The sequence below is a fragment of the Elephas maximus genome, chromosome 21 (genome assembly GCF_024166365.1).
Source record: "Elephas maximus indicus isolate mEleMax1 chromosome 21, mEleMax1 primary haplotype, whole genome shotgun sequence".
Lineage (NCBI taxonomy): Eukaryota > Metazoa > Chordata > Mammalia > Proboscidea > Elephantidae > Elephas > Elephas maximus.
This window is the reverse complement of record NC_064839.1, coordinates 72,012,251-72,033,909: the sequence shown is the minus strand read 5'-3', so window position 1 is coordinate 72,033,909 and position 21,659 is coordinate 72,012,251.

The following is a 21,659-nucleotide window of genomic DNA, read 5'->3' as shown; positions in this document are numbered from 1 at the left end:
TCAGAGAGCAGGGCTTGCTCACAGCCTTGGAAGATCGATGAATCCCAGGATGGGTAGGCAAGACCGCAGATAAACTGCTAGCTGAAGTCCCAAGGAGTGGAGGTTAGACGTACAGGAGCCAGCTGCATGATCTAGAGTGAGCAAAAGCCCACGAGCCTTGCCAGAGTGTCCACTTATATTTAATGTAAACCACATGACCAAGGAAGATCCCTTTCAACTGATTGGCTGCTCACATCAGATCCCATCATGTGAGTGATCACATTATTTCAAATCTCAACATGGAAGTGAAAACAGCAAATGACTGCCAAACCACTGAGGATCATAGCCCAGCCAAGTTGATATACGATGTTGACCATCACTGTTAATGGCTATATGTCACTGAATTCGGTGGGGGTTTAACTTTTTTAGGGTTTATCTTGTCCTACATGATTCTCATGCATTTGGTGACCACTGGATTGTTTTTTGCCTGGTTAAAATTTCCCAGGTGTTTTGTGTTTGTATTGGTCACCATTGAGTGCATTCAGAGGAGAAAGGATATGAGGTACATACTTTCATTTCTTTTTTTATTCAGTATATATCTATTGTGTGCCAGGGACATGCTTGGGGCTGGAGATGTGGCAGTGGCCACAGCAGATTACAACGCTCCTATCTTTGAGTATTAGATTCACTAGAAAGCCTAGGAAGGCACAAGTGTAGTCAAGAACTTGGATTTATGGTCTTCATTAAAACAAATTATGATCAGTGGGGAAAATATCTTTCTTACATCTTAAGTATGGCAGATTTTCAGGGACTGCTTTAAATACGCCACAGTACTAAGTGTGGTTTCTGTTTTGAGATGTATGAGGTGATGTGAATTTTAAAAGCCTGGGAAAATAATATTTTAAATGATCATTTATAGGTAAATTCTGGGGCAAATAACATGAAAAGTAAAAGCATATTTGACTAATGTCAAATATGCTTTTCATAATTCAACAGTTGGAGAAAATATTAATGCATATCATATAGGCTGTTATTTAAGGTTTATGAATTTAGTAATTTGGAGGGGACATTGTCCATAATCTGACACAAAAGAGTTTCATGTAGTAAGACCTGGCATCTTTTTTCCAGTATAACTTAGCATAAACAGGGACCACAAAAACGTTTTCCTCCTGCTGACAAGTAAAACAGGAGAGGGAATGTACTGTACTCCTGCCAATTCAGAGGTGACACAGATAATAAGCACATTTACCATTACCCAGTAGCAAAGCTGAAATTATCCGTATTGCTATTAGGCTAAAATATAATGAGAAGTGGTAGCTAGCTACACAGTCACACTCCTACAGTCATCACAGAGATAATGAAGTCCCCTGCTAAAATAATGAGGAGAAAAAAGACTCCTCTACACAAGAGGGATCTTTTTTTTTTTTTCCTTTTTAATTTCTTTTGCCTTTACATAATAACAGACAGAAAATGAAGCTACTGCGGCTACTGCCAAGCGATACAAATGCAAGCTCCCCCTCTTACATTCAGCTGTCTCAGAGTCTGGGAAAATTCTAGGGCATGGAAAATGGTTGTATTTTATCCTTTTCAGCTCCGGCTGTCTTTTGTTTCTGCACACATGCAATGATTAAACAAGCAAGGGAGCAAATTAAAACAACAACAATAGCAGGAACAGCAAAACTAGTCACATTTGGTCAAACCACTCATTATTCTGAAAGCAAGGTAACAATGGATTTAAAAAAATTATATATTGACTGTTTAAATTCAACCCTTTTGGGCAATTTCAGACTCATTTGTACATGAAAATGAGTATGTGTACTAGATCACTAATTTAGCATTAAAAATGTCAGAAAAATCTAAGAGATACCTTACAATCAGTGACTTACTGGGGTGCAACAGTTAAATTTATTTGGGAAAGTGGGGAAAGGTGAAAAGTCAAGGGATTATATTGAATCTAAATGGAAACATTCGTTTTCAGAATACTATTAATTATTTTTGTTCTTTTCCCCATTTGAAACTGGAAAAGGAGGAGAATGAGTCCAACCTGAGGCACAGACACAGCAGTGACACTGGCCTTTATGATTATGTTTCTTCACAGCTGGTAGTGGCAGCCAGGCTAGAGGTGAGAGACAGCCACATGCATGCTTCCTGTTTACATCTTCCAACTGGTATAACCCAAACCAAAAACTTGTTGCCATGGAGTCTATTCTGACTCCTGTGACCCTATATGACACAGTAGAACTACCCCATAGGGTTTGAACCACTGGCCTTTCATTTAGCGGCCGAGAGCTTAAAAACTGTGCCACCATGGCTCCTTCCAATTTGTATGGGCCCCGGAAAACAACATATTAAACCGTATGTAAAATCAAGGCTCACTCACCTATACCAACAAGCCTGGTGGCCTCAGGATGGGCAGAGTTCAATCTTTGAAACCAAATTTCGGTGTTTTTTTTTTTTTAGGAGTCGGAGTCCCTGGGGGTGCAGATGGCTAACGTGCTAACAGCAAGTTTGGCTGGTCTGGTCCACCCAGGGGTGCTTCAGACAAAGGTCTGGCAATCTACTTGTAAAAATTAGCCATTGTAAACCCTGTGGAGGGTGCCATGAGTTGGAATTGACTCCAAGGTCTAGGAGAGTTATTGGAAGTGAGTTGTAGAGCTCAGGCGTTGATTTAAACCATGCATGAGAAATCTTTGATACTCAGCACAAATTTTTCTTTTTAAAAGGGATTTAGTAAGGGCCTGGTTTCCCTACATGAACATGTAGGGCCTGGAAACTGCTGAGTTTCAGGTATTAATATTGAACTGATCTTATTTATAGCCACAAGTTAATGAGTACTGAAGACTTTCAGATAAGTCCTTTTTGCCTGTTAGAATTTATTATTTCAGTATGTATTGCAGACTGAAATATCGATGCTGTTGTTGTTAGGTGCTGTCAAGTTGTTTCCGACTCATAGTGACGCTGTGTACAACAGAACAAAACAATGACGATATGTAAACAAAACTTTAAAATACATATATAACACTGAGAAAAATATTTTCCTGGAAAAGGAGCTCGATTATATATTAGCATTTTATTCACCCTATTCTTTGCCCTCTAGCACTTCCAACAAAAACGCAACAGTTAGAAGTGGAACAATCTATTAATTAGATTTCCGAGAGACTAGATAGAAAAATTAAAAAAAAGATTCAATACCCTAAGATGGCAATAGGAGTGAAGATTTTTCTATAGGGAACACATTCTTGTATACGATTTAGTGCCTTTTATTGCAGTTGGACCAAGCATTTGCCACATCTCAAACTTATGATCCAACATAAACACTTACAATGATAAGAAATTCTAAAAGGTCGAAGAAGCGAATAGCTATAAAATGCTAATAATAGCTGTCATCTAGGTTCACTGCTGGTAAAATCATTCTCTTTATGTCACTTACAAAACACATAGGAAATTATATCTTTTTCTAATAAGTAGAAACAAGATCAATATGACCAAATGTTAGACTATTTTCATCGTTATCATTACTTGAAAATTCTGCAGAATGGTAACAGAAATGAAAACGATAAAAAGTGAAAATAGTTTGCTGTTTATGTATCTTGCATCTGCAGTTTTACTTAATAGTTGCATGATTCCAGGTAGCTTTAAAACAAGCTGATTTTTTCATCTAAATGTAGAAATAGAAATAATAATTTGCTATGTTTGGCTACAATGCATTTTAATTCTTTTTTTGTTTTGTTTTGTTTTCTTCTCTATTATGCTACAAATCAAAACCAAAAACCAAACCCATTACCATCGAGTTGATCCCGACTCATAGCGACCCTATGGAACAGAGTAGAACTGCCCTATAGAGTTTCCAAGGAGCAGCTCTTAACCACTACAACTGTGATACAAAAAAAAAAAACAAAAAAAAACCCAGTGCCGTTGAGTCGATCCCGATTCATAAGCGACCCTATAGGACAGAGTAGAATTGCACTATAGAGTTTCCAAGGAGCAGCCTGGTGGATTCGAACTGCCTACCCTTTGGTTAGCAGCCGTAGCACTTAACCACTACGCCACCAGGGTTTCCATGTTAAAAAAGGAAAGGGGAAATACATATTTTCAGATATTTTGGGGTTATTGTCTTAAAGAAAGATTCATTTGTTAAAAAAAAAAAAGCAGAAGGCTCTTTCATTCAATCTTCCTTAAAACCACCGTATATATAGCACAGATCTGTGATACGCACACACATATATAATTAAAAATGTTTTTATTACACATGACGCAACATGCTTTTTCACTTCGTATTATATTCTGGATATACATCCACGTTAGTAGTTAGAGATGTACCTCACATTTTTAAAGTCAGCCTGTTGTTGTTGTTGTGCACCGTCAAGTTGATTCTGACTCATAGTGACCCTATAAGACAGAATAGAACTACCTCATAGGGTTTCCTAGGCTGTAATCTTTACAATTTGAAAGGTAGCAAATCTGAGGTTTTACTCACCTCCCTCCTTCCTCTTTTCTACTCCACCTGATTTGGACTAGTCCTGAGTGAATAGGAGAAAAGATACAGTCTGAGAACAGAGAACAGTATATGGCAGCAGCTGATTTAGGAAAAAGGATGGAAAGATCAGGAAGAGCAAAGAGAAAATGATGAGTTACTACCTGCTTGAATCGGCCACCAGCGCTCTTTAAAGTCTGCGTAATATGCCGTCATATGTGACAACCAGTAATTTATATAACCACTCCTCTTTTGATAGGCATTTGTTGTTCGGTGTGGTCGATTTGGTTCTGACTCATAGCGATCCTATGTACAACAGAACGAAATCCTTCCAGGTCCTGTAGCATCCTCACAATCATTGCTTTGCTTGAGCCGATTGTTACAGCCACTGTGTCAATCCATCTCACTGAGAGTCTTCTTCTTTTTCACTGATCCTCTGCTTTACCAAGCATGATGTCCTTCTCCAGGGACTGATCCGTCCTGATAACATGTTCTAAGTACGTGAGATGAAGTTTTACGATCCTTGCTTCTGAGGAGCGTTCTGGCTGTACTTCTTCCAAGTGTTCTTCTGGCAGTTCGTGGTATATTCAATATCCTTTGCCAATACCGTAATTCAAAGGCATCAATTCTTCTTCAGTCTTCTTTATTTATTGTCCAGCTTTCTCATGCATATGAGGCAGTTGAAAATACCCAGACCTGGGTCAGGCAACCTTAGTCCTCAAAATGACATCTTTGCTTTTTTTTTTTTAGCACTTCAAAGAGGTCTTTTGTGGTGGATTTGCTTAATGTAGATCTTCGTTTGATTTCTTGACTGTTGCTTCCATGGGTGTTAATTGACAGACAAGTGGTGGGGTAGGTATTTATTTGCATCAAATCATTGACAAATAATCTGCTGAAAATATTTAATACATTTATACTGTCTAAAGCCTAAGTGATATTAATATCAGCAATTGTTTAAGTGTTTGTCAATCCAATACATGGAAAACCGAAAAACCAAACCCACTGCCATCGAGTCAAGTCCAACTCATAGTGACCTATAGTTGCACTTGAATCCACCAAGGAGCAGCTGGTAGATTCCAACCGCAGACGTTTTGGTTAGCAGGCAAGCCCTTAACTACTGAGCTACCAGGGCTCTGATAAGTGGAAAGCATTATATTATTGTTGAAGTTTGAAATTCAATGCTAGATTTCAGTCATTGAAATAAAGATGCTGGAGTCAGGTAAGACCTTGGTTCAAAAAGTAGCTCTTCCATATATTAGCTGTAAGAATATAAACTTTATTAAACCTCATTTTCCTTATCTGTAAAACGGAGATAATGGTAACCATGATGGTGTGAGAATTAATTAAGGTCATGCATATAATGCGCTCAGTACCATGTCTGGCACTAATAAACACGCACCATATGTAATTTTGTCTTGGAAGAAGTACAACCAGATGGCTCCTTAGAAACAAGGGTGGTGAGACTGCGTCTTGAATACTTTGGACTTGTTGTCAGAAGGGATCAGGCCCTGGAGAAGGACATCAAGCTTGGCAAAGTACAGGGTCAGTGGAAAAGTGGAAGACCCTCAATGAGGTGGATTGACCCAGTGGCTGTAACAATGAGTTCAAGCATAACAACTATTGTAAGGATGGCGTAGGACCGGCTGTGCTTCTGTTGTGAATAGGGTCGCTACGAGTGGGAACCAACTTGATGGCACCTAAGAACAACAACGACAATATATATAATTTTAAATTAAGTTTTATTAGTGGTAGTAGTATTATGCCCCTGTTTACTTGTTGAACTAACCCTCTTTGCTTATTTTTATTCTTCTCACTCTGATAAATGTTTTTGTTCATATTCTTTCCCCTACGTTTTTATTGAGTGTAAGTCTTCTTGTTATTGATTTGAGACGAAGCTGTGGAAGAGAGGTAAGGCTTTTCTTTAGGGTGGATGGCCAGCCTCCCATTCCTTATTGTCATTATAAGTTTTTTAGCCTCTGGGGCAAACTTCCTCTTCGTAAGGACCAACTCAGGAGTTTCCTACCTCAGAAACCTCACTCGAGAGAGTCTACCTCCTGACTTTTTCTTAAAGACAAAGTCAGTCAGCTTCTACCAATGTGGCACTGGGCAAGCAGAGTATAGCTAATGACAGTCTCCTCTATTTGCCCACTGACTACCCTTGGCCCACTTCTTGTTCAGCCTGACTGCTTCTAATTTGTGGTACTGTTGTAACTGCCTTGCACATCTCCAGGACTTCAGTGTTCTTATCCATTTACTTTTATTTTCATAATTATCTTTGTTATTTCAAGGAAGTTTTGGGGGAAATGCTAAAAGCAATTTTTAGATCAGCAATATTTAGCCAAAAAATAATTATTACTTTAAAGATGAAATGACAACTACAATACAACAACAAAAACATAGACCCTGAAGCCTTTTAGTCTGTAGTGTCTAATGTTAACAAAAACATCAATAAATGCTTCTAGAGGGGGAAGAGTGCATCGGGAAAAAAAAAAGTTCTAGCAAATTCAAAGGAAACCAAGATGCAGAGTCTTCATAGCCTAGACTCAATTGCTTTGTGAAATTGAGGTGAGGATTTTGAAGTGAACAATGGATAAAATTCTACAGTATGTTTTAAGATTTCTAGAGAAATGAACCAGCTGTGGGAAATTAGAAAGGCAGCAATTTTGAGGTTTCATTCGCCTCCCTCCTTCCTCTTTCCCACTCCACCTGATTTGGACGGATCCTGAGTGAATAATAGAAAAGATACGGTCTGCGAACAGAACAGTATATGACGGTAGTTGATTTAGGAAGAAGGATGGAAAGATCAAGAAGGACAAAGAGAAAATGGGGAGTTTCAGTTGTCACCTGTTTGAATCAGCCAGTTTCTGTTGAATTTGAAAATACTTAAATAAAAAGGAAACATGGTAATTAATTGATAAATAATGCTGTTAGCATTTCCTTCATTTTGAAAAAGGTGCAGATGTTCAAAGGAGTAAGATATGTTTATCGACCAAGAATGATTCAGTTCAGAATATCTGTCATTTGAATATCACATCTAGACTTCTATTTTCACGTAGAACTGTGTTAAGAACCTGACCTAATGTCTATATTATCTTGAATCCTTACCTTTTAATAACAGTGGATTTTATTCTTGGAAATTAAACAACAAAAACAGAACTACTTCAAGTGAAGTTAGGTAATCATCAAACTCAGGTCATCAGTCTCATTTTTTTAGTGAGACTAGTGAACTGGCTTTGGAAGTCCAAAAGAGTCCCCACAGTAATATAAAATGTGTATTGTGCCCAAATAAATCTCTAAAGACAGAGTACATAGCTGTGTTTTTGCTTGGAGTTTAGTGGGTGTTCAATAAGTGTCGAATGAATAAGAAAAAGGAAGAAAGAGGAAAAAAGAAAAGAGAGAGAGAAGAAAAATAAGGAGTATATAGAACAAAGAAGGCAGGGACTAAGTGATGATAATACGATTATGTTACTTTTCACGTCACAGAGCTTTTTTGTATATATTATCTCCAGTGCATACGCAAGTAAAATAAAATCAGGGCGTTTGGATAACAATATTATCCTGACATATATTCTATTTTATTCATTCTTGCTTGGTTTTGTTCTCATTCTGATTTCAACACTTTAGGAAAAAAAATGTAGTAACTTAGAGCTTTACCGCAAAGTATAATTGGAGTTAGCATAATGAGATTTCTAAATTTTGTATAGAATGTGTTTAAGAAAGCACCAAAGATGTGGTTGATGTAGAAAACAGTGAGCCTTCTCCGTAGTTCGCAGGGACTCAAAGAAAACTGAAATCAATGTGGGTAGAATTGTCTAGGAAGACTTCATGAACATGTTAATATCTCCGCAGTCTTAAGGGCTGGAGAGGATTTAGGTGGGCAGTGATACTGCAGACCAACATAGTCTTACGAAGAGGAGTAACAGATGCACAGGATTTTTTATTAAGCCATCTAATGCACTGACGCTTGGGGATTTGTTGCCGACAAAAAAAAAAAAAAACCCTGGTGGCATAGTGGTTAAGTGCTACGGCTGCTAACCAAAAGGTTGGCAGTTCGAATCCGCCAGGCACTTCTTGGAAACTCTATGGGGCAGTTCTACTCTGTCCTATAGGGTCGCTATGAGTCAGCATTGACTCGACAGCACTGGGTTTATCAAATTGTAAGGTATAAGTGAAAAAATATAAATGTCCTATTTATTATCTATACATAAAAACAACAAAAGAATGCAGGGGCATGTTTGAACTGGATAATATGGGAGCTCAGTGGAATATTGTCAGGGAGAAAAAAAGAACCTTCTATGCAAAGGCATTGAGAGGCTTTAGGCAGTGTCATTGAGTATCTTCAGAAAAGGTGACTATTCCCTAAGCCATTTAAGCAAATGACAATGAAATTCTTTTGTATACTAGGAGAGGGGACATTTTAATGGCTTCAGAAATACGTGGGAGATAAATGTCATAACAAGATGACTCAAGAAATTAGCCTAAAGTAAAGAAAATATAAAAGTCAACCAGCTGTCCTAGTTTTACCTTTTGAAAGTGAAAAAAGGAAAAAGAAAAGAAAAACTTCCTATTTATTCTCTCTCTTCCCCTTTCTTCCTTCTGTCCTTATTTTCTCTTTATTTCTTTGTTTCTCATTCATTTAGGAATATTTTTAATAAAACAGATGCCGTATTTACAGTAGTGCTACCAGCAAGATACAGGTATATAAATGGTCCCCCCAAACTCAGCACCACAGAAAAGAGAAAAACAGAGGACAATACAGGAGCAATAGTGGGTATATTAATTTCAGATAACTCTGCACGCGACTATGGTTCATCTACATTCTACTTGTGTGACCTCAGGCTGGTTAATTAATCTTTCTGACTTTTCTATTCCATATGTGTAAAATAGAAATAATAAACCTCTCACCAAGGATGGTTACCAGGGGCCTGATACAGTTCTGGGCTAGTATGGTAATGCGTAAATCTGTTTCTCATCCTTAATTCTACCTCAGAAATCAATAAATGTTTCATATTTTCTTTTCTCTGTTATAGGAAGGATAGATTCTTGTGAAAATATAAAATATATTAGGTGCAAATGAAATGACGTATTGCTTGATGAATCCACAGAGGTCAAAAGAGGATTATTTTCTCATGAATGAAAATACAAATCCTATCAATTTGCATGAGCTTATTTTACAATCAATGGTTCATTTCTGAGACCCTTCGTTTTTATTTATTTTAGAAAAGAATGAAAACATACAAATATTTTTCAAGGTGCTCATAAGAACCTGAACTAAATTCAACACACTCAGGTTAAAGGGAAACAAAGGGACTATTTTGACAAGCCAAAGTCTATATTGCAAACATGCTTTTCCCAACATACTCCTAAATTTAAAAGAAAAATGCGTATTATTTCACATGGCTTCATTTGGAGTAAAAATAAAACCCAGGGTAATATTTATCAATGCCAAACAAAAATTATTTCATGGTCTTGTATACAAAGTGCATATTGGAACAGTGAGTCACTAATACTATTTTCATATGATAAATCTTATATTTTTGTTAACTTTTAGAAAGTATACATACTTTATAGAATTTTGTGACATATAAGAATATGAAGGAAACCCTGGTGGCGTAGAGGTTAAGTGCTACGGCTGCTAACGAAAGGGTCAGCAGTTCAAATCCTCCAGGCGCTCCTAGAAAACTCTGAGGGGCAGTTCTACTCTGTCCTATAGGGCCGCTATGAGTCAGAATCGACTCGACGGCACTGGGTTTTTTTTTTAAGAATATGAAATGCAAATATTTCTGGAGTGTTGCAGTCACTAATATACATTCTAATCAAAATGATGTTCAGACCAGAAAGAATTGGAAAAACCAATTAAGCAGAAAGGGGAAAAAGAAACCATAAAAATGTTTAAATCCATTTGATCTGTCTTGGTGACCAAAAATAAATAAATAAAAAGGCAGTAACATTTATAAGCCAAACTATGTTTTTGGGAAACAAAGAAGAAAAGTAGCATTAAAATGACTGACAACACCACTGCAGATTTGTGGGGTTTTTTTTGCTGAATATACACACAGCAAAACATACACCAATTCAACAATTTCTACGTGTACAATTCGGTGACATTGATTACATTCTTCGAGTTGTGCAACTATTCTCATACTCCTTTTCTGGATTGTTTCTCCCCATTGGCATAAACTCACTGCCCCTAAGCATTCCATCTAAGCTTTCCGGTTGCTGTTGTCAATTTGATCCCATTTAGATAGCTTTTTTTTTTTTTAAAGCACAATGCTCAAGGCAGATACACTTTACTAATTGAGCTAAACTGTGGTTTGTTTTAAAGGAGACTTCAGGGGATATTAGGGGTTTAAGGTTTAATGATTATCTCAGGCAATCATTTCAGGGGCTTATCCAGCATGAATTAGACTAGAAAGTCTGGATTCCATGATAATTTTAAATTCTGTTGTACTTTTTTCCCCCTTTTGATCAGGATTCTGCTATAGAATCATTGATCAAACGTTAAGAAAATGGTAGCTGGGAAGATCTTATGGCAAAGGAGGCAGTTGTTCATGGAGGCAATTAGTGATGCCTTCCATTTCCTGCTCCTATTCCTGACTCCACTTTCTTTGTGGTTCCAGGCAAATAGAGACCAATTATTTTATTTTGAATGGCTGCTTGCAAGCTTTTAAGACCCCAGGCACTACACAATGAACTAGAAGTTAGAACAGAGGCAGTAAAAATGATATTAGGCCAATTAACTGGGGTGGTCTATGAAACTATGTCCCTAAACCTCCAAACCACAGAACCGAATCCCATGAGGTTTTTGTTTGTACACAAGTAGCCTCAGAAGCTACTCTTTATTTATTTATTTATTTTATCATTGTTGTAAATATATCTATCCTAGAACTTTTTCCAATTCAGCTTTTTACAGATGTACAACTTAATGATATCAATGACACCAATCGCTGTGCAACCATTACCCTTAATGAATGTGAATTTTCCATCAGCATAAATAGAAACCCAGGGCTCCATAAGCAAGTTTGCTATTCTTCATCTGGATTCAGATATCCATGAATTGAATAAATGAAATATTCTAATAGAGTAGTCTGTCCTGCAATTCTTTAAAATAATGCATTGACAATATAATGAAAAACAAAATTATTAGGCCTGGAGATAAAAAACAAGGTATTAACTTGAGAACCATGAGAGTCTTCATTGTTGTAGTCCAAACTTGTGGTCACCTGTTTGTGTCTTTGGGCATGTCATTTAACTTCCCTGGAAAAACTCCTTTTTTAAAAAAATAGAAGGTAGAGACAAATGTTCCCTTGTGTCCTTTCTGGCACTAACCTTCTGGGGGAAAAAAAAAACTATTTCCTTTAGCTCTGCAAGCTGTAACTTCAGTTGCTATCAATTTGTTGACAACGTATATTGCTTTTTCCACACCTCATGGATTCTCCCATAGGGGCAAACAGACTCTGACAATGAAACTCTGCACTGTTGGATATTGTCCACGAAAGAATTGTGGGCTTTAAAGTTAATATTATTCTAGGGTCTCTTAGTACAATGCTAAGGAGCAGCTGGTGTGTTCAGCCATTTGCAACTCGTCTGAGCCACCAGATATGACTTTCTAACTCCTGGAGAGAATTAATGTGTAAGAACATCTTATAAAAAAGACCATTTCACCTACGTTGTGGGGCTAGATTTTTGTATTTTGTTTTTCTCCACAGAGGCTAGCTCTCGCCTGGTTATTACGTTCTGTTTCTTTAACTAGTGGTAAGGGACTCAGGCACAATGCTTTGTTAGGTATTCTGTTTTCCTTGTCTCTTGTGATCAGCCTTATTCAGATTTTGAGCAATGAAATGAGGGAAATGCATTGAGAGGGTAGGGATAGTGGATTGCCAGGTAGACCCAATGAAGAAAAACGTGGAAGTTTCATTCCTTAACTGGAGTTTACAGAGCATCAGTGCCTGCAGTCGTTGTAACTGTCACTGTGGAAGATGAGAACATGGGTGTGGAGGGGTTCCGGTGTGGAGTGGCAGAACCAGGTGGGAAATAAAAGAGAAATTATCTCCAGTGGTTCCCTGTGGCTCACACATTCCCCTGGTGCCCAGTAGAAATTCTTGGGAGGGTATCTGACTACCAGCCATAAGTGACACCTTGGATAGTGAGATGTTTTCAGACTGAGGTATATGGACATGAAGTAATATTAGGGGAGTAAGGAGGAATGAGAATGAGTCTGAATGAGGAACAAATACATCAAAGAATTCTATAGGAACTCAGTTGCCACTCATCACAATGGATAATGGTCATTGCCTATGTGGAGGAGCCCATCACAAAGACATTAGGCACTTGATGTGGGTAGTCTAGGTGACCAACCTTCTCTATTATGTTAGGTACTCCTAGGCACGGGGTGGACTCTTGGGATGAAGACACGAAGACATGAAATATTATTTGTTAACATGTTCTATAAACTATATGATGATATATACATTCTACCGTTAATGTTAGTTGTAACCAAAGGACATTAGAGTCTTAATTACCTGGTAAAAAGGACTGGATAATTTTTTGTAGATCTTTCTTCAGAAAACATAATTGTATACCAAAATCTCATGTAAATATACATATCATTTCATGGTAGCTTGAATAAGGTTGATGAATATTCAAGGAAACAAGTAGATACTCTCTAATAGATTATGTATGAGACAAAACACTTTTGTTATTGTCTTGGTATCATGAGCAATACAGTTATGCTCAGTATTTTTTTTGAAATCCCAAAAGAGAACATATAGCCTATAACAGTGTGTGGGTTTGTGTGTGTGTTGTCCAAGATTATATTTTTCTTAGGCAAGGAAAGAATCTCCCATTTTTCTTAAAAAAATGTAAAATTTCTTTAGCAAGTATTCATGGTAACTGCCATTCATTGCATGTAATATAAACAGAATGTATTTATAGCAATAGAATGTGTTTTTACTAATTTTGAACTACAGGCAATTATAAAAGTACAAGATTTTTAAGAATATGTCCCACTGCTCAGCCTCACATCAGCTTTTCTCTTTAACAGTAAGAGGTAATTTGGCTATCAGATCTTTGAATTTATTAAATTAATTCAAAGAATTCCACACCATTTTCTATTAGCATATTTAATTTTAATGACTCTTTTATCCAGAAATTCAAATCCTTTTAGTGAACATTAATTACATGATTAGAATTTAATCAAGTATTCTAAAAAGTTCAGAAAGCTAAATCATCTGGCTCTGATACAGATAGACTTATACTCAAGTTGGAGATATAAACAACACACATAAAACCATTAAGGAGACAAAAAAAAATAGTAATAAAAAATCATATATTGTTAGAAACTTTTTCAATAATCTGTGAGATCAATATCAACTTGATTTTCAACTCTTTGCACCTCAGTTAAGGAGTCCCTGGGTAGCACAAATAGTTAAACTCTGAATTACTAACTGAAAAATTGGCGGTTCAAACCCACACAGAGGTGCCATGGAACTAATGCCTGGTAATCTGCTTCCAAAGGGTCACAGCCTTGAAGACCATATGAAGCACAGTTCTACTCTTCACACTTGGGGTCGCCCTAAGTTGGAATCGGAATTAACTCAACGGCAACTAACAAGGAGCACTCAGATATAGAAAGTGAAATAGGTGAAAAATAACTTTAATAAATATAGTGATTTTCACTTTACTTTTCTCTTTTCATGTTACCTTTTTTTTTAAAAAAAAAGCTGGTTTCAAAGATTCTGATACAATTTCTAGTGTTAATTCACGTCATTGGTATATGCACTACATACTCGAATATTGAGGATTTCAGTGGATGTCCCTTATAATTCTTTCCAATTTTGCAGATATGTAAGTCTAATATAAAGAGCATTTCTCATCAATGAGGCTACAGCCTTGGCCATTTACTGCCACGATACGACCTGTTCTCTTTCAACGGCTGTTTCTTCATAGATGATCTTCACAGCTGCAGTTACTATCTGTACAATGATACATCCACAAGTCTTCTCTATGGAGTGCACTTACCGTCTCCATTTCAGTGTGTCTCATTCAAACTCATGTTAGAGACAACACTCATGATCTTCCTCTTACCCCACTCATCACCTCCAAAGCGAAGCCCTTCTCCAGTGTTTCTCATGTCCATGATAGGCTCTACTTTTCATACATTTGGACAAGCCAAAAACTGAGTGCTAATGTCATCTTGACATTTCTCTGATTTGTACACCCTTTTTTTTCCATACCATAGAAATCAGCAATTCTTGACAATTTTCCTTCATGCATTTTCCTCAAGTCTATATTATTTCCATCTCTACTTCTAATTACTATGATTTCTTACCAAAACAACTGCAACATCTAATTGGACTGTCCATATCAAGTCTTTTTCATGAAAACCAATATCTACTCTGCAATTCATTTTTTTCAAAATATGTATCTGGTAATGTCAATTATGCCTAAAGACATTTTTATGACTTCACATGGCCCTAAGGAAAAAGTCTCAAATTCTTATGAGCGCCTACATGACCCAACAAAGTTTGGCCCCTGCTTACTTCTCCAGACTCATTGTTGTTATTTCTATCCATGATTTGGATACATTGATCTTCTATAGCTTTTGTTTTTTTGAGCATAAGGTGTTCCACATACAACTATGCATTATCCGTTCTGACTTCTTTCTCCCCACCCCCAAACTAGACCATGAACCAAGAGACTCAGGACAAGTTTTTTTTTTTTTTAATGCATATTTCTGGGTTCTATCCAAGAAACACTAAATCAGACTTCCTGGGGACAGAAATAAGACTGCATTTTTATCAGGTACCCCAGGAACATTTTATTCACAATGACAGCTGAAGACCTTTGTTCTATGGTTCTTGTTAATTGCCATCAAATCAATTCCTACACATGATGACCTCATGTGTGCAAAGCAGAACTGCTCCATATAGTTTTCAAGGTTGTGACCATTTGGAAGCACAGCAGGCTGTCTTCTCAGGCATCTCTAGGTGGGTTTGAACCAGGAATACTTTCAGTTCGTAGTCCAGCATTAGCCATTTATGCCACTTAGGCAGCCCTTGTTCTAGATGGTGGAGTCCCTTTATACTTGATAGTGGGTCTTCTTTCCACTATCAACACTCTCAATTTAGGTGATCTTATGATCGTCTAAACATCATCTATATGCTAGAACAACTCACATTTCAATCTCAAGCCACTCTTTTGAACTTCAGACTTAGAAATGTTTGATTTTCTTCCTGACATCGCCACTAGATGATTCAGAGGCATTTCAGATTAACTATACACTAAAATTTTCATAAAAATTTTCATTGGTTCCCTGTAAATCCTTTCCTGCTTCTGGGTGCTTCATCAAATAGCCATTCATCCAGTTGCTCTTGCTAGAAACTTCTCTTTTACCTCCTACCATTCTATAACTGTGTCTTATTTTATTAAAAAAAAAAAATTCTTATATCTATTCACTTTTTCTGTATAAAAAGCAGTCCTCTTGGCAGAGCCATCAAGACATAACTACTGTAATAACCTCCTACATGGTTTCCCACCTTCACAGTTGCCTCCTATGCTCACTCTAACAATTATACACATTGCAGTCAGAGGGAATATGCCACTCCATCATTTTGCTTAAAACCCTGCAAAGCCTTCTTATTGTGTTAGTATAGAATATTTAGCATAAAGTCTAATATCTCTAATGTTGGCAATAAAGCTCTGTATAATCTGACCCCTTTCTCCATTCTACCTAGCATTCTTTGGCTCTCTTTCTGACCTCAGTCCCCTTGCATAGTCTCTTTCTTTCTTCCCTCTCCCCCTACTTTGCTTGCCTAAACTCTACTTATGGTAGGCCTCTGGATAAAAATATATACATATATATCTCTCTCAAAAAATCTTTCCTTAACCCCAAATCTGAGCTGTATCTCTTTATTTCGTTGTCATTTATTTTTCCTTCTTAGAATGTATTCAGGATTTTTAATTGACTACTCAGTTGGGAGAATTATTGATTTAATGCCTGTTTCTCATCAGATGGCAACTTCAGCAGGACAGGGACGTTTGCTCCTAGTTCACCACCATATCCTCAAAGCCTAGCTTAGAGGCTGGCACATAACAGGCACCCACTGAATATTTATTGAAAAACAAACAAGCATACAAATGAAATATCTCAATACGAGACTAATAAAACAAACAAAATCATTCTTTTTCTAATTATTCCCCTTGTTATTTAAAAAAAAAAAAAACCCTTTAGCAGAATTCCAATGCAAGTTTAATTTATAGGACATTGAGGAAGTTATAGATTAAGTGATTTGTCAGGTTTATCAGTGCAAATGCAGTCAATGGACAGCTTATTACGCCACTGGAAAACATACCAGAAAAAAAAAACAACTAGTGGTCAATGATATCAAATATCAAAATTACAATGGAAAAAGGGAGAAAAAAACTGGCTAGGTATTTTGTACAATAGCATATTTTGATGTCTGAGTAGAAGATCATGAATGTTGAAGGAAATAATGAATATTAACATTTCAGAGCATTTTTGACACAAAATTACACTTGCTTCTGTATCACAACAAATAATTATACAGCTCAGTCATTTCAGAATTGGATCTGTTAAACATTCTCAAATTTTTATGAAGTGGCTCTGTTAAACATTCTCAAATTTTTATGAACGTGTTTTATCATTCAATTTGGTATCCACCATTATTGGGGTAAATGGGAAAATCCTCACTGCTGGACCACTAAGCAATATCATGATAAATGGAGAAAAGATTTGTCAAGGGTTTCATTTTACTTGGATCCACAATCAACACCCATGGAAACAGAAGTCAAGAAACCAAAACATGTATTGCATTAGGCAAATCTGCTGCAAAAGACCTCTCTACAGTGTTGAAAAAGCAAAGATGTCACGTTCAAGACTAAGGTGCACCTAACCCAAGCCATGGTGTTTTCAGTAGTCTCATATGCATGCGAAAGCTGGACAATGAATAAAGAAGACTGAAGAATTGACGCCTTTGAATTGTAGTGCTGGCAAAGAATATTGAATATACCATGAACTGCCAAAAGAACAAATAAATCTGTCTTGGAAGAAGTACAGCTAGAATGCTCTTTAGATGCAAGGATGGCAAGATTTCCTCTCACATACTTTGGACATATTATCAGGAGGGATCAGTCCCTGGAGAAGGACATTATGCTTGGTAAAGTAGAGGATCACCGAAAAAGAGGAAGACCCTCAACAAGATGGATTGACGCAGTGGCTGCAACAATGGCCTCAAGCATACCAATGATTGTGAGGACAGCATAGGATCGGGCAGTGTTTCCAGTGTTTCATTCTGTTGTGCATAGGGTTGCTATAAGTCGAGCAGATCTGACAGCACCTAACAAAAACAGGGACAAATATAAGATTTAATCACAACCTAAAACTTTGTCCAAGGCTATCGTTGTTCTCTTTCTCCCTCCTTCCCTCCCTCCCTCCCTCCCTCCCTCCCTTCCTCCCTTCCTCCCTTCCTCCCTTCCTCCCTTCCTCCCTTCCTTCCTTCCTTCCTTCCTTCCTGTCTCTGTGCTTTAGGCGAAAATTTACAGCTTTAGTTAATTTCTCATTCAAAAATTTATGCACATATTGTTTTGTGATATTGGTTGCAGTCCCCACACGGTGACAGCATCCTCCCTCTTTCCACTCCAGGTTCCATGTGTCCATTCTTTCAGTACCTGTCCCTGATTTCTTGTCCTGCTTTTGGACAGAAGCTGACCATTTGGTCATGAATATTTGATTGAACTAAGAAGCACATTCCTCATGCATGTTTTTTTGTTTTATACTCCTGTCTAATCTTTGTCTGAAAAGTGGGCTTCGGGAGTGGTTTCAGATCTGAGTTAGCAGAGTGTCCAGGGGGCATAGTTTCAGGGGTTCCTCCAGTCTCTGTCAGACTAATAAGTCTGATCTTTCTACATGAATTTGAAATCTTTTTTACATTTTTCTCCAGATCTGTCTGGGACTGTCTCTTGTGATCCCTGTCAGGGCAGTCATTGGTGGTAGCCGGGCACCATCTAGTTCTTCTGGTCTCAGGTTGGAGTCTCTGATTCATGTGGTTCTTTATTCCTTTGGTTTAATATTTTCCTTGTGTCTTTGGTTTTCTTCATTCTCTTTTGCTCCAGGTAGGATGGGACCAATACATATACCTTAGATGGCTGTTCGCAGGCTTTTAAGGTCCCAGACTCTACTCACCAAAGTGGGATGTCAAATATTTTCTTTATAAACTATGTAATGTCATTTGAATTAGATGTTCTCAAGACTGTGGTTCCCAGACACCAAGCCCCAGCCCCAGCTACTCAGTCCCTCAACGTGCTTGGATGTGTCTGGGAAACTTCTATGCTTTTGCTTTGGTACAGTTGTGCTGACTTCCCTTATATAATGTGTTGTCCTTACCTTCACTGAAGTGGACTCCTGTCTACTGTTTAGTTAGTGATTTCCCCTCCTCCTTCCTCTCCACTCTCGTAACCATCAAAGAATGTTCTGTTCTGTGTGTAAACCTTTGCCTGAGTTCTTATGATAACAGCCTCATATAATATTTTTACTTTTGTGACTGACTTATTTCACTCAGCATAATGCCCTACACATACATCCATGTTGTGAGATGTTTTGCAGATTCATCATTGTTCTTTATTGTTGCACAGTATTCCATTACGTGTACGTACCATAATGAGTTTATCCATTCATCTCTTGATGGGCATTTAGGTTGTTTCCATCTTTTTGATATTGTGAATAGTGCTGCAGTGAACGTGGGTGTGCATATGTCTGTTCCTGTAATGGCTCTTATTTCCGAGGTGTGGGACTGCTGGATCATATGATGTTTCTGTTTTTGCTCTCTAAGGCAGCGCCATATCATTTTCCAAAGTAGTTTTACCATTTTACAGTCCCACGATCAGTGCATAAGACTTTCAATCTCCCCATAACATCACCAGCATTTGTTATTTTGTGTGTTTTGAATTAGTGCCAGCATTGTCGGGGTGAGATGGTACCTCAGTGATTTGCATTTGTTTTTTAATGGCTAAAGATCTCAAGCACTTCTTCATGTGTCGGTTAGATGCCTGAATGTCGTCTTTGGTGAAGTGTCTGTTCATATCCTTTGCCCATTTTTAAACTGGATTATTTGTCTTTTTGTTGTTGGGATATTGCAGTATCTCATGGATTTTAGAGATCAGGCTCTTATCGGATAAGTTATAGCCAAATTTCTTTTTCCCAGTCTTTAGATTCTCTTTTAACTCCTTTGGTGAAGTCTCTTGATGAGCATACATGTCTGATTTTTAGAAGCTCCCAGTTATCTAGTTTCTCTTCTGGTGTTTAGGCATTGTTACTTATTGTTTGTATCCTATTTATGCTGTGTATTAGGGCCCCTAGCATTCTGCCTATTTTTTCTTCCATGATCTTTATCATTTTAGATTTTATATTTAAGTCTTTGACCTATTTTGAGTTAGCTTTTATACATGGTGTGAAGTATGGGTCTTGTTTCATTTTTTTGCAGATGGATATCCAGTTATGCCAGCACTATTTGTCAAAGAGACTGTCTTTTTCCCCATTTAAGGGACTTTGGGCCTTTGTCAAATATCAGCTGCTCATAGCTGGATGGATTTACATCTGGGTTCTCAATTTTGTTCCTTTGGTCTATGTGTCTGTTTTTGTACCAGTACCAGGCTTTTTTGACTACTGTGGCTGTATAATAGGTTCTAAAAGCAGGTAGTGTGAGGCTTACCACTTTATTGTTCTTCTTCAATAATGCTTTACTTATTCAGGGTCTCTTTCCTTTTTGAATAAAATTGGTGACTTATTTCTCCATCTCATTAAAAAATACTTGTGGAATTTGGATTGAGACTGCATTGTATCTGTAGATCACTTTGGGTAGAACTGACATTTTCACAATGTTGAGTCTTCCTGTCCATGAGCTTGGCGTGTTTTTCCACTTACGTAGGTCTCTTTTGCTTTCTTGCAGTAGTGTTTTATAGTTTTCTTTGTATAGGTCTTTTACATCCCTGGTTAGGTTTATTCCTAACTACTTTATCTTCTTGGGGGCTATTATAAATGGCATTTGTTTGGTGATTTCCTTTTCAAAGTTCTCTTTGTTGGCATATAGGAATCCAACTGATTTTTGTATATTAATCTTGTATCTGCTACTTTGCTCAAATCTTCTGTTGGTTCCAGTAGACTTCTTGCAAGTTTTTTGTTTTCTGTGTATAAGATCATATCATCTGTGAATAGGGATAATATTACCTCTTCCTGATCAATTTGGATACTCTTTATTTCTTTTTCTTGCCTTATAGCTCTACCTAGGACCTCTAGCACAATGCTGAATAAGACTTGTGGTAAAGGGCTTCCTTGTCTGGTTCCCGTTCTCAAGGGGGATGCTTTGTCTTTCTGCATTTAGAATGATGTTGGCTGTTGGCTGTTGGCTGTTGGCTTTGTATAAATGCCATGTACTGTGTTGAGGAATTTCTCTCCTATTTCTATTTTGCTGAGAGTTTTTATCAGGGTTGGGCATTGGGCTTTTTCAAATGCCTTTTCTGTGTTGATTGATATGATCATGTTGTTCTTTCCTTTTGATTTATTTATGTGGGGATTATGTTCATTGATTTCCTAACGAACCATCCCTACTTAACTGGTATGAATCCCCCTTTGTCAGGATGTATTACTTTTTTGATATGCTGTTGAATTCTATTGGCTACAATTTTGTTGAGGATTTTTGCACCTATGTTCATGAGGTATACAGGTCTGCAGTTTTGTTTTTTGTCATAACTTTCCTGACTTTGGTATCAGGGTTATGCTGTATTCATGGAATGAGTTTGGGAGCATTTCTCCCTTTATTGTGCTCTGAAATATCTTTAGTAGTATTGGTGTTAGCTCTTTTCTGAAAGTCTGGTAGAATTCTCCAGTGAAGCCACTGGGGGCAAGAATTTTTTTTTTTTTCCCTGGGGGGCAGTTTTTTATTACCTCTTTAATCTCTTCTCTTGTTATGGGTTTGTTCAGTTTTTTTTTTTTTCACTCAGTTTGTGTTAATTTAGGTAGGTATTGTGTTTCTAGAAATTTGTCCATCTCCTCTAGGTTTTCAAATTTGTTAAAGTTCAAATTTTATTTCACTTGGGGCTTTTGTGATATCACCCGCTTCATTTCTTATTCAGGTTCTTTCTTTCCTTTTTTGTTTTTTCTTTTGTCACTTTGGCCAGTGATTTGATGATT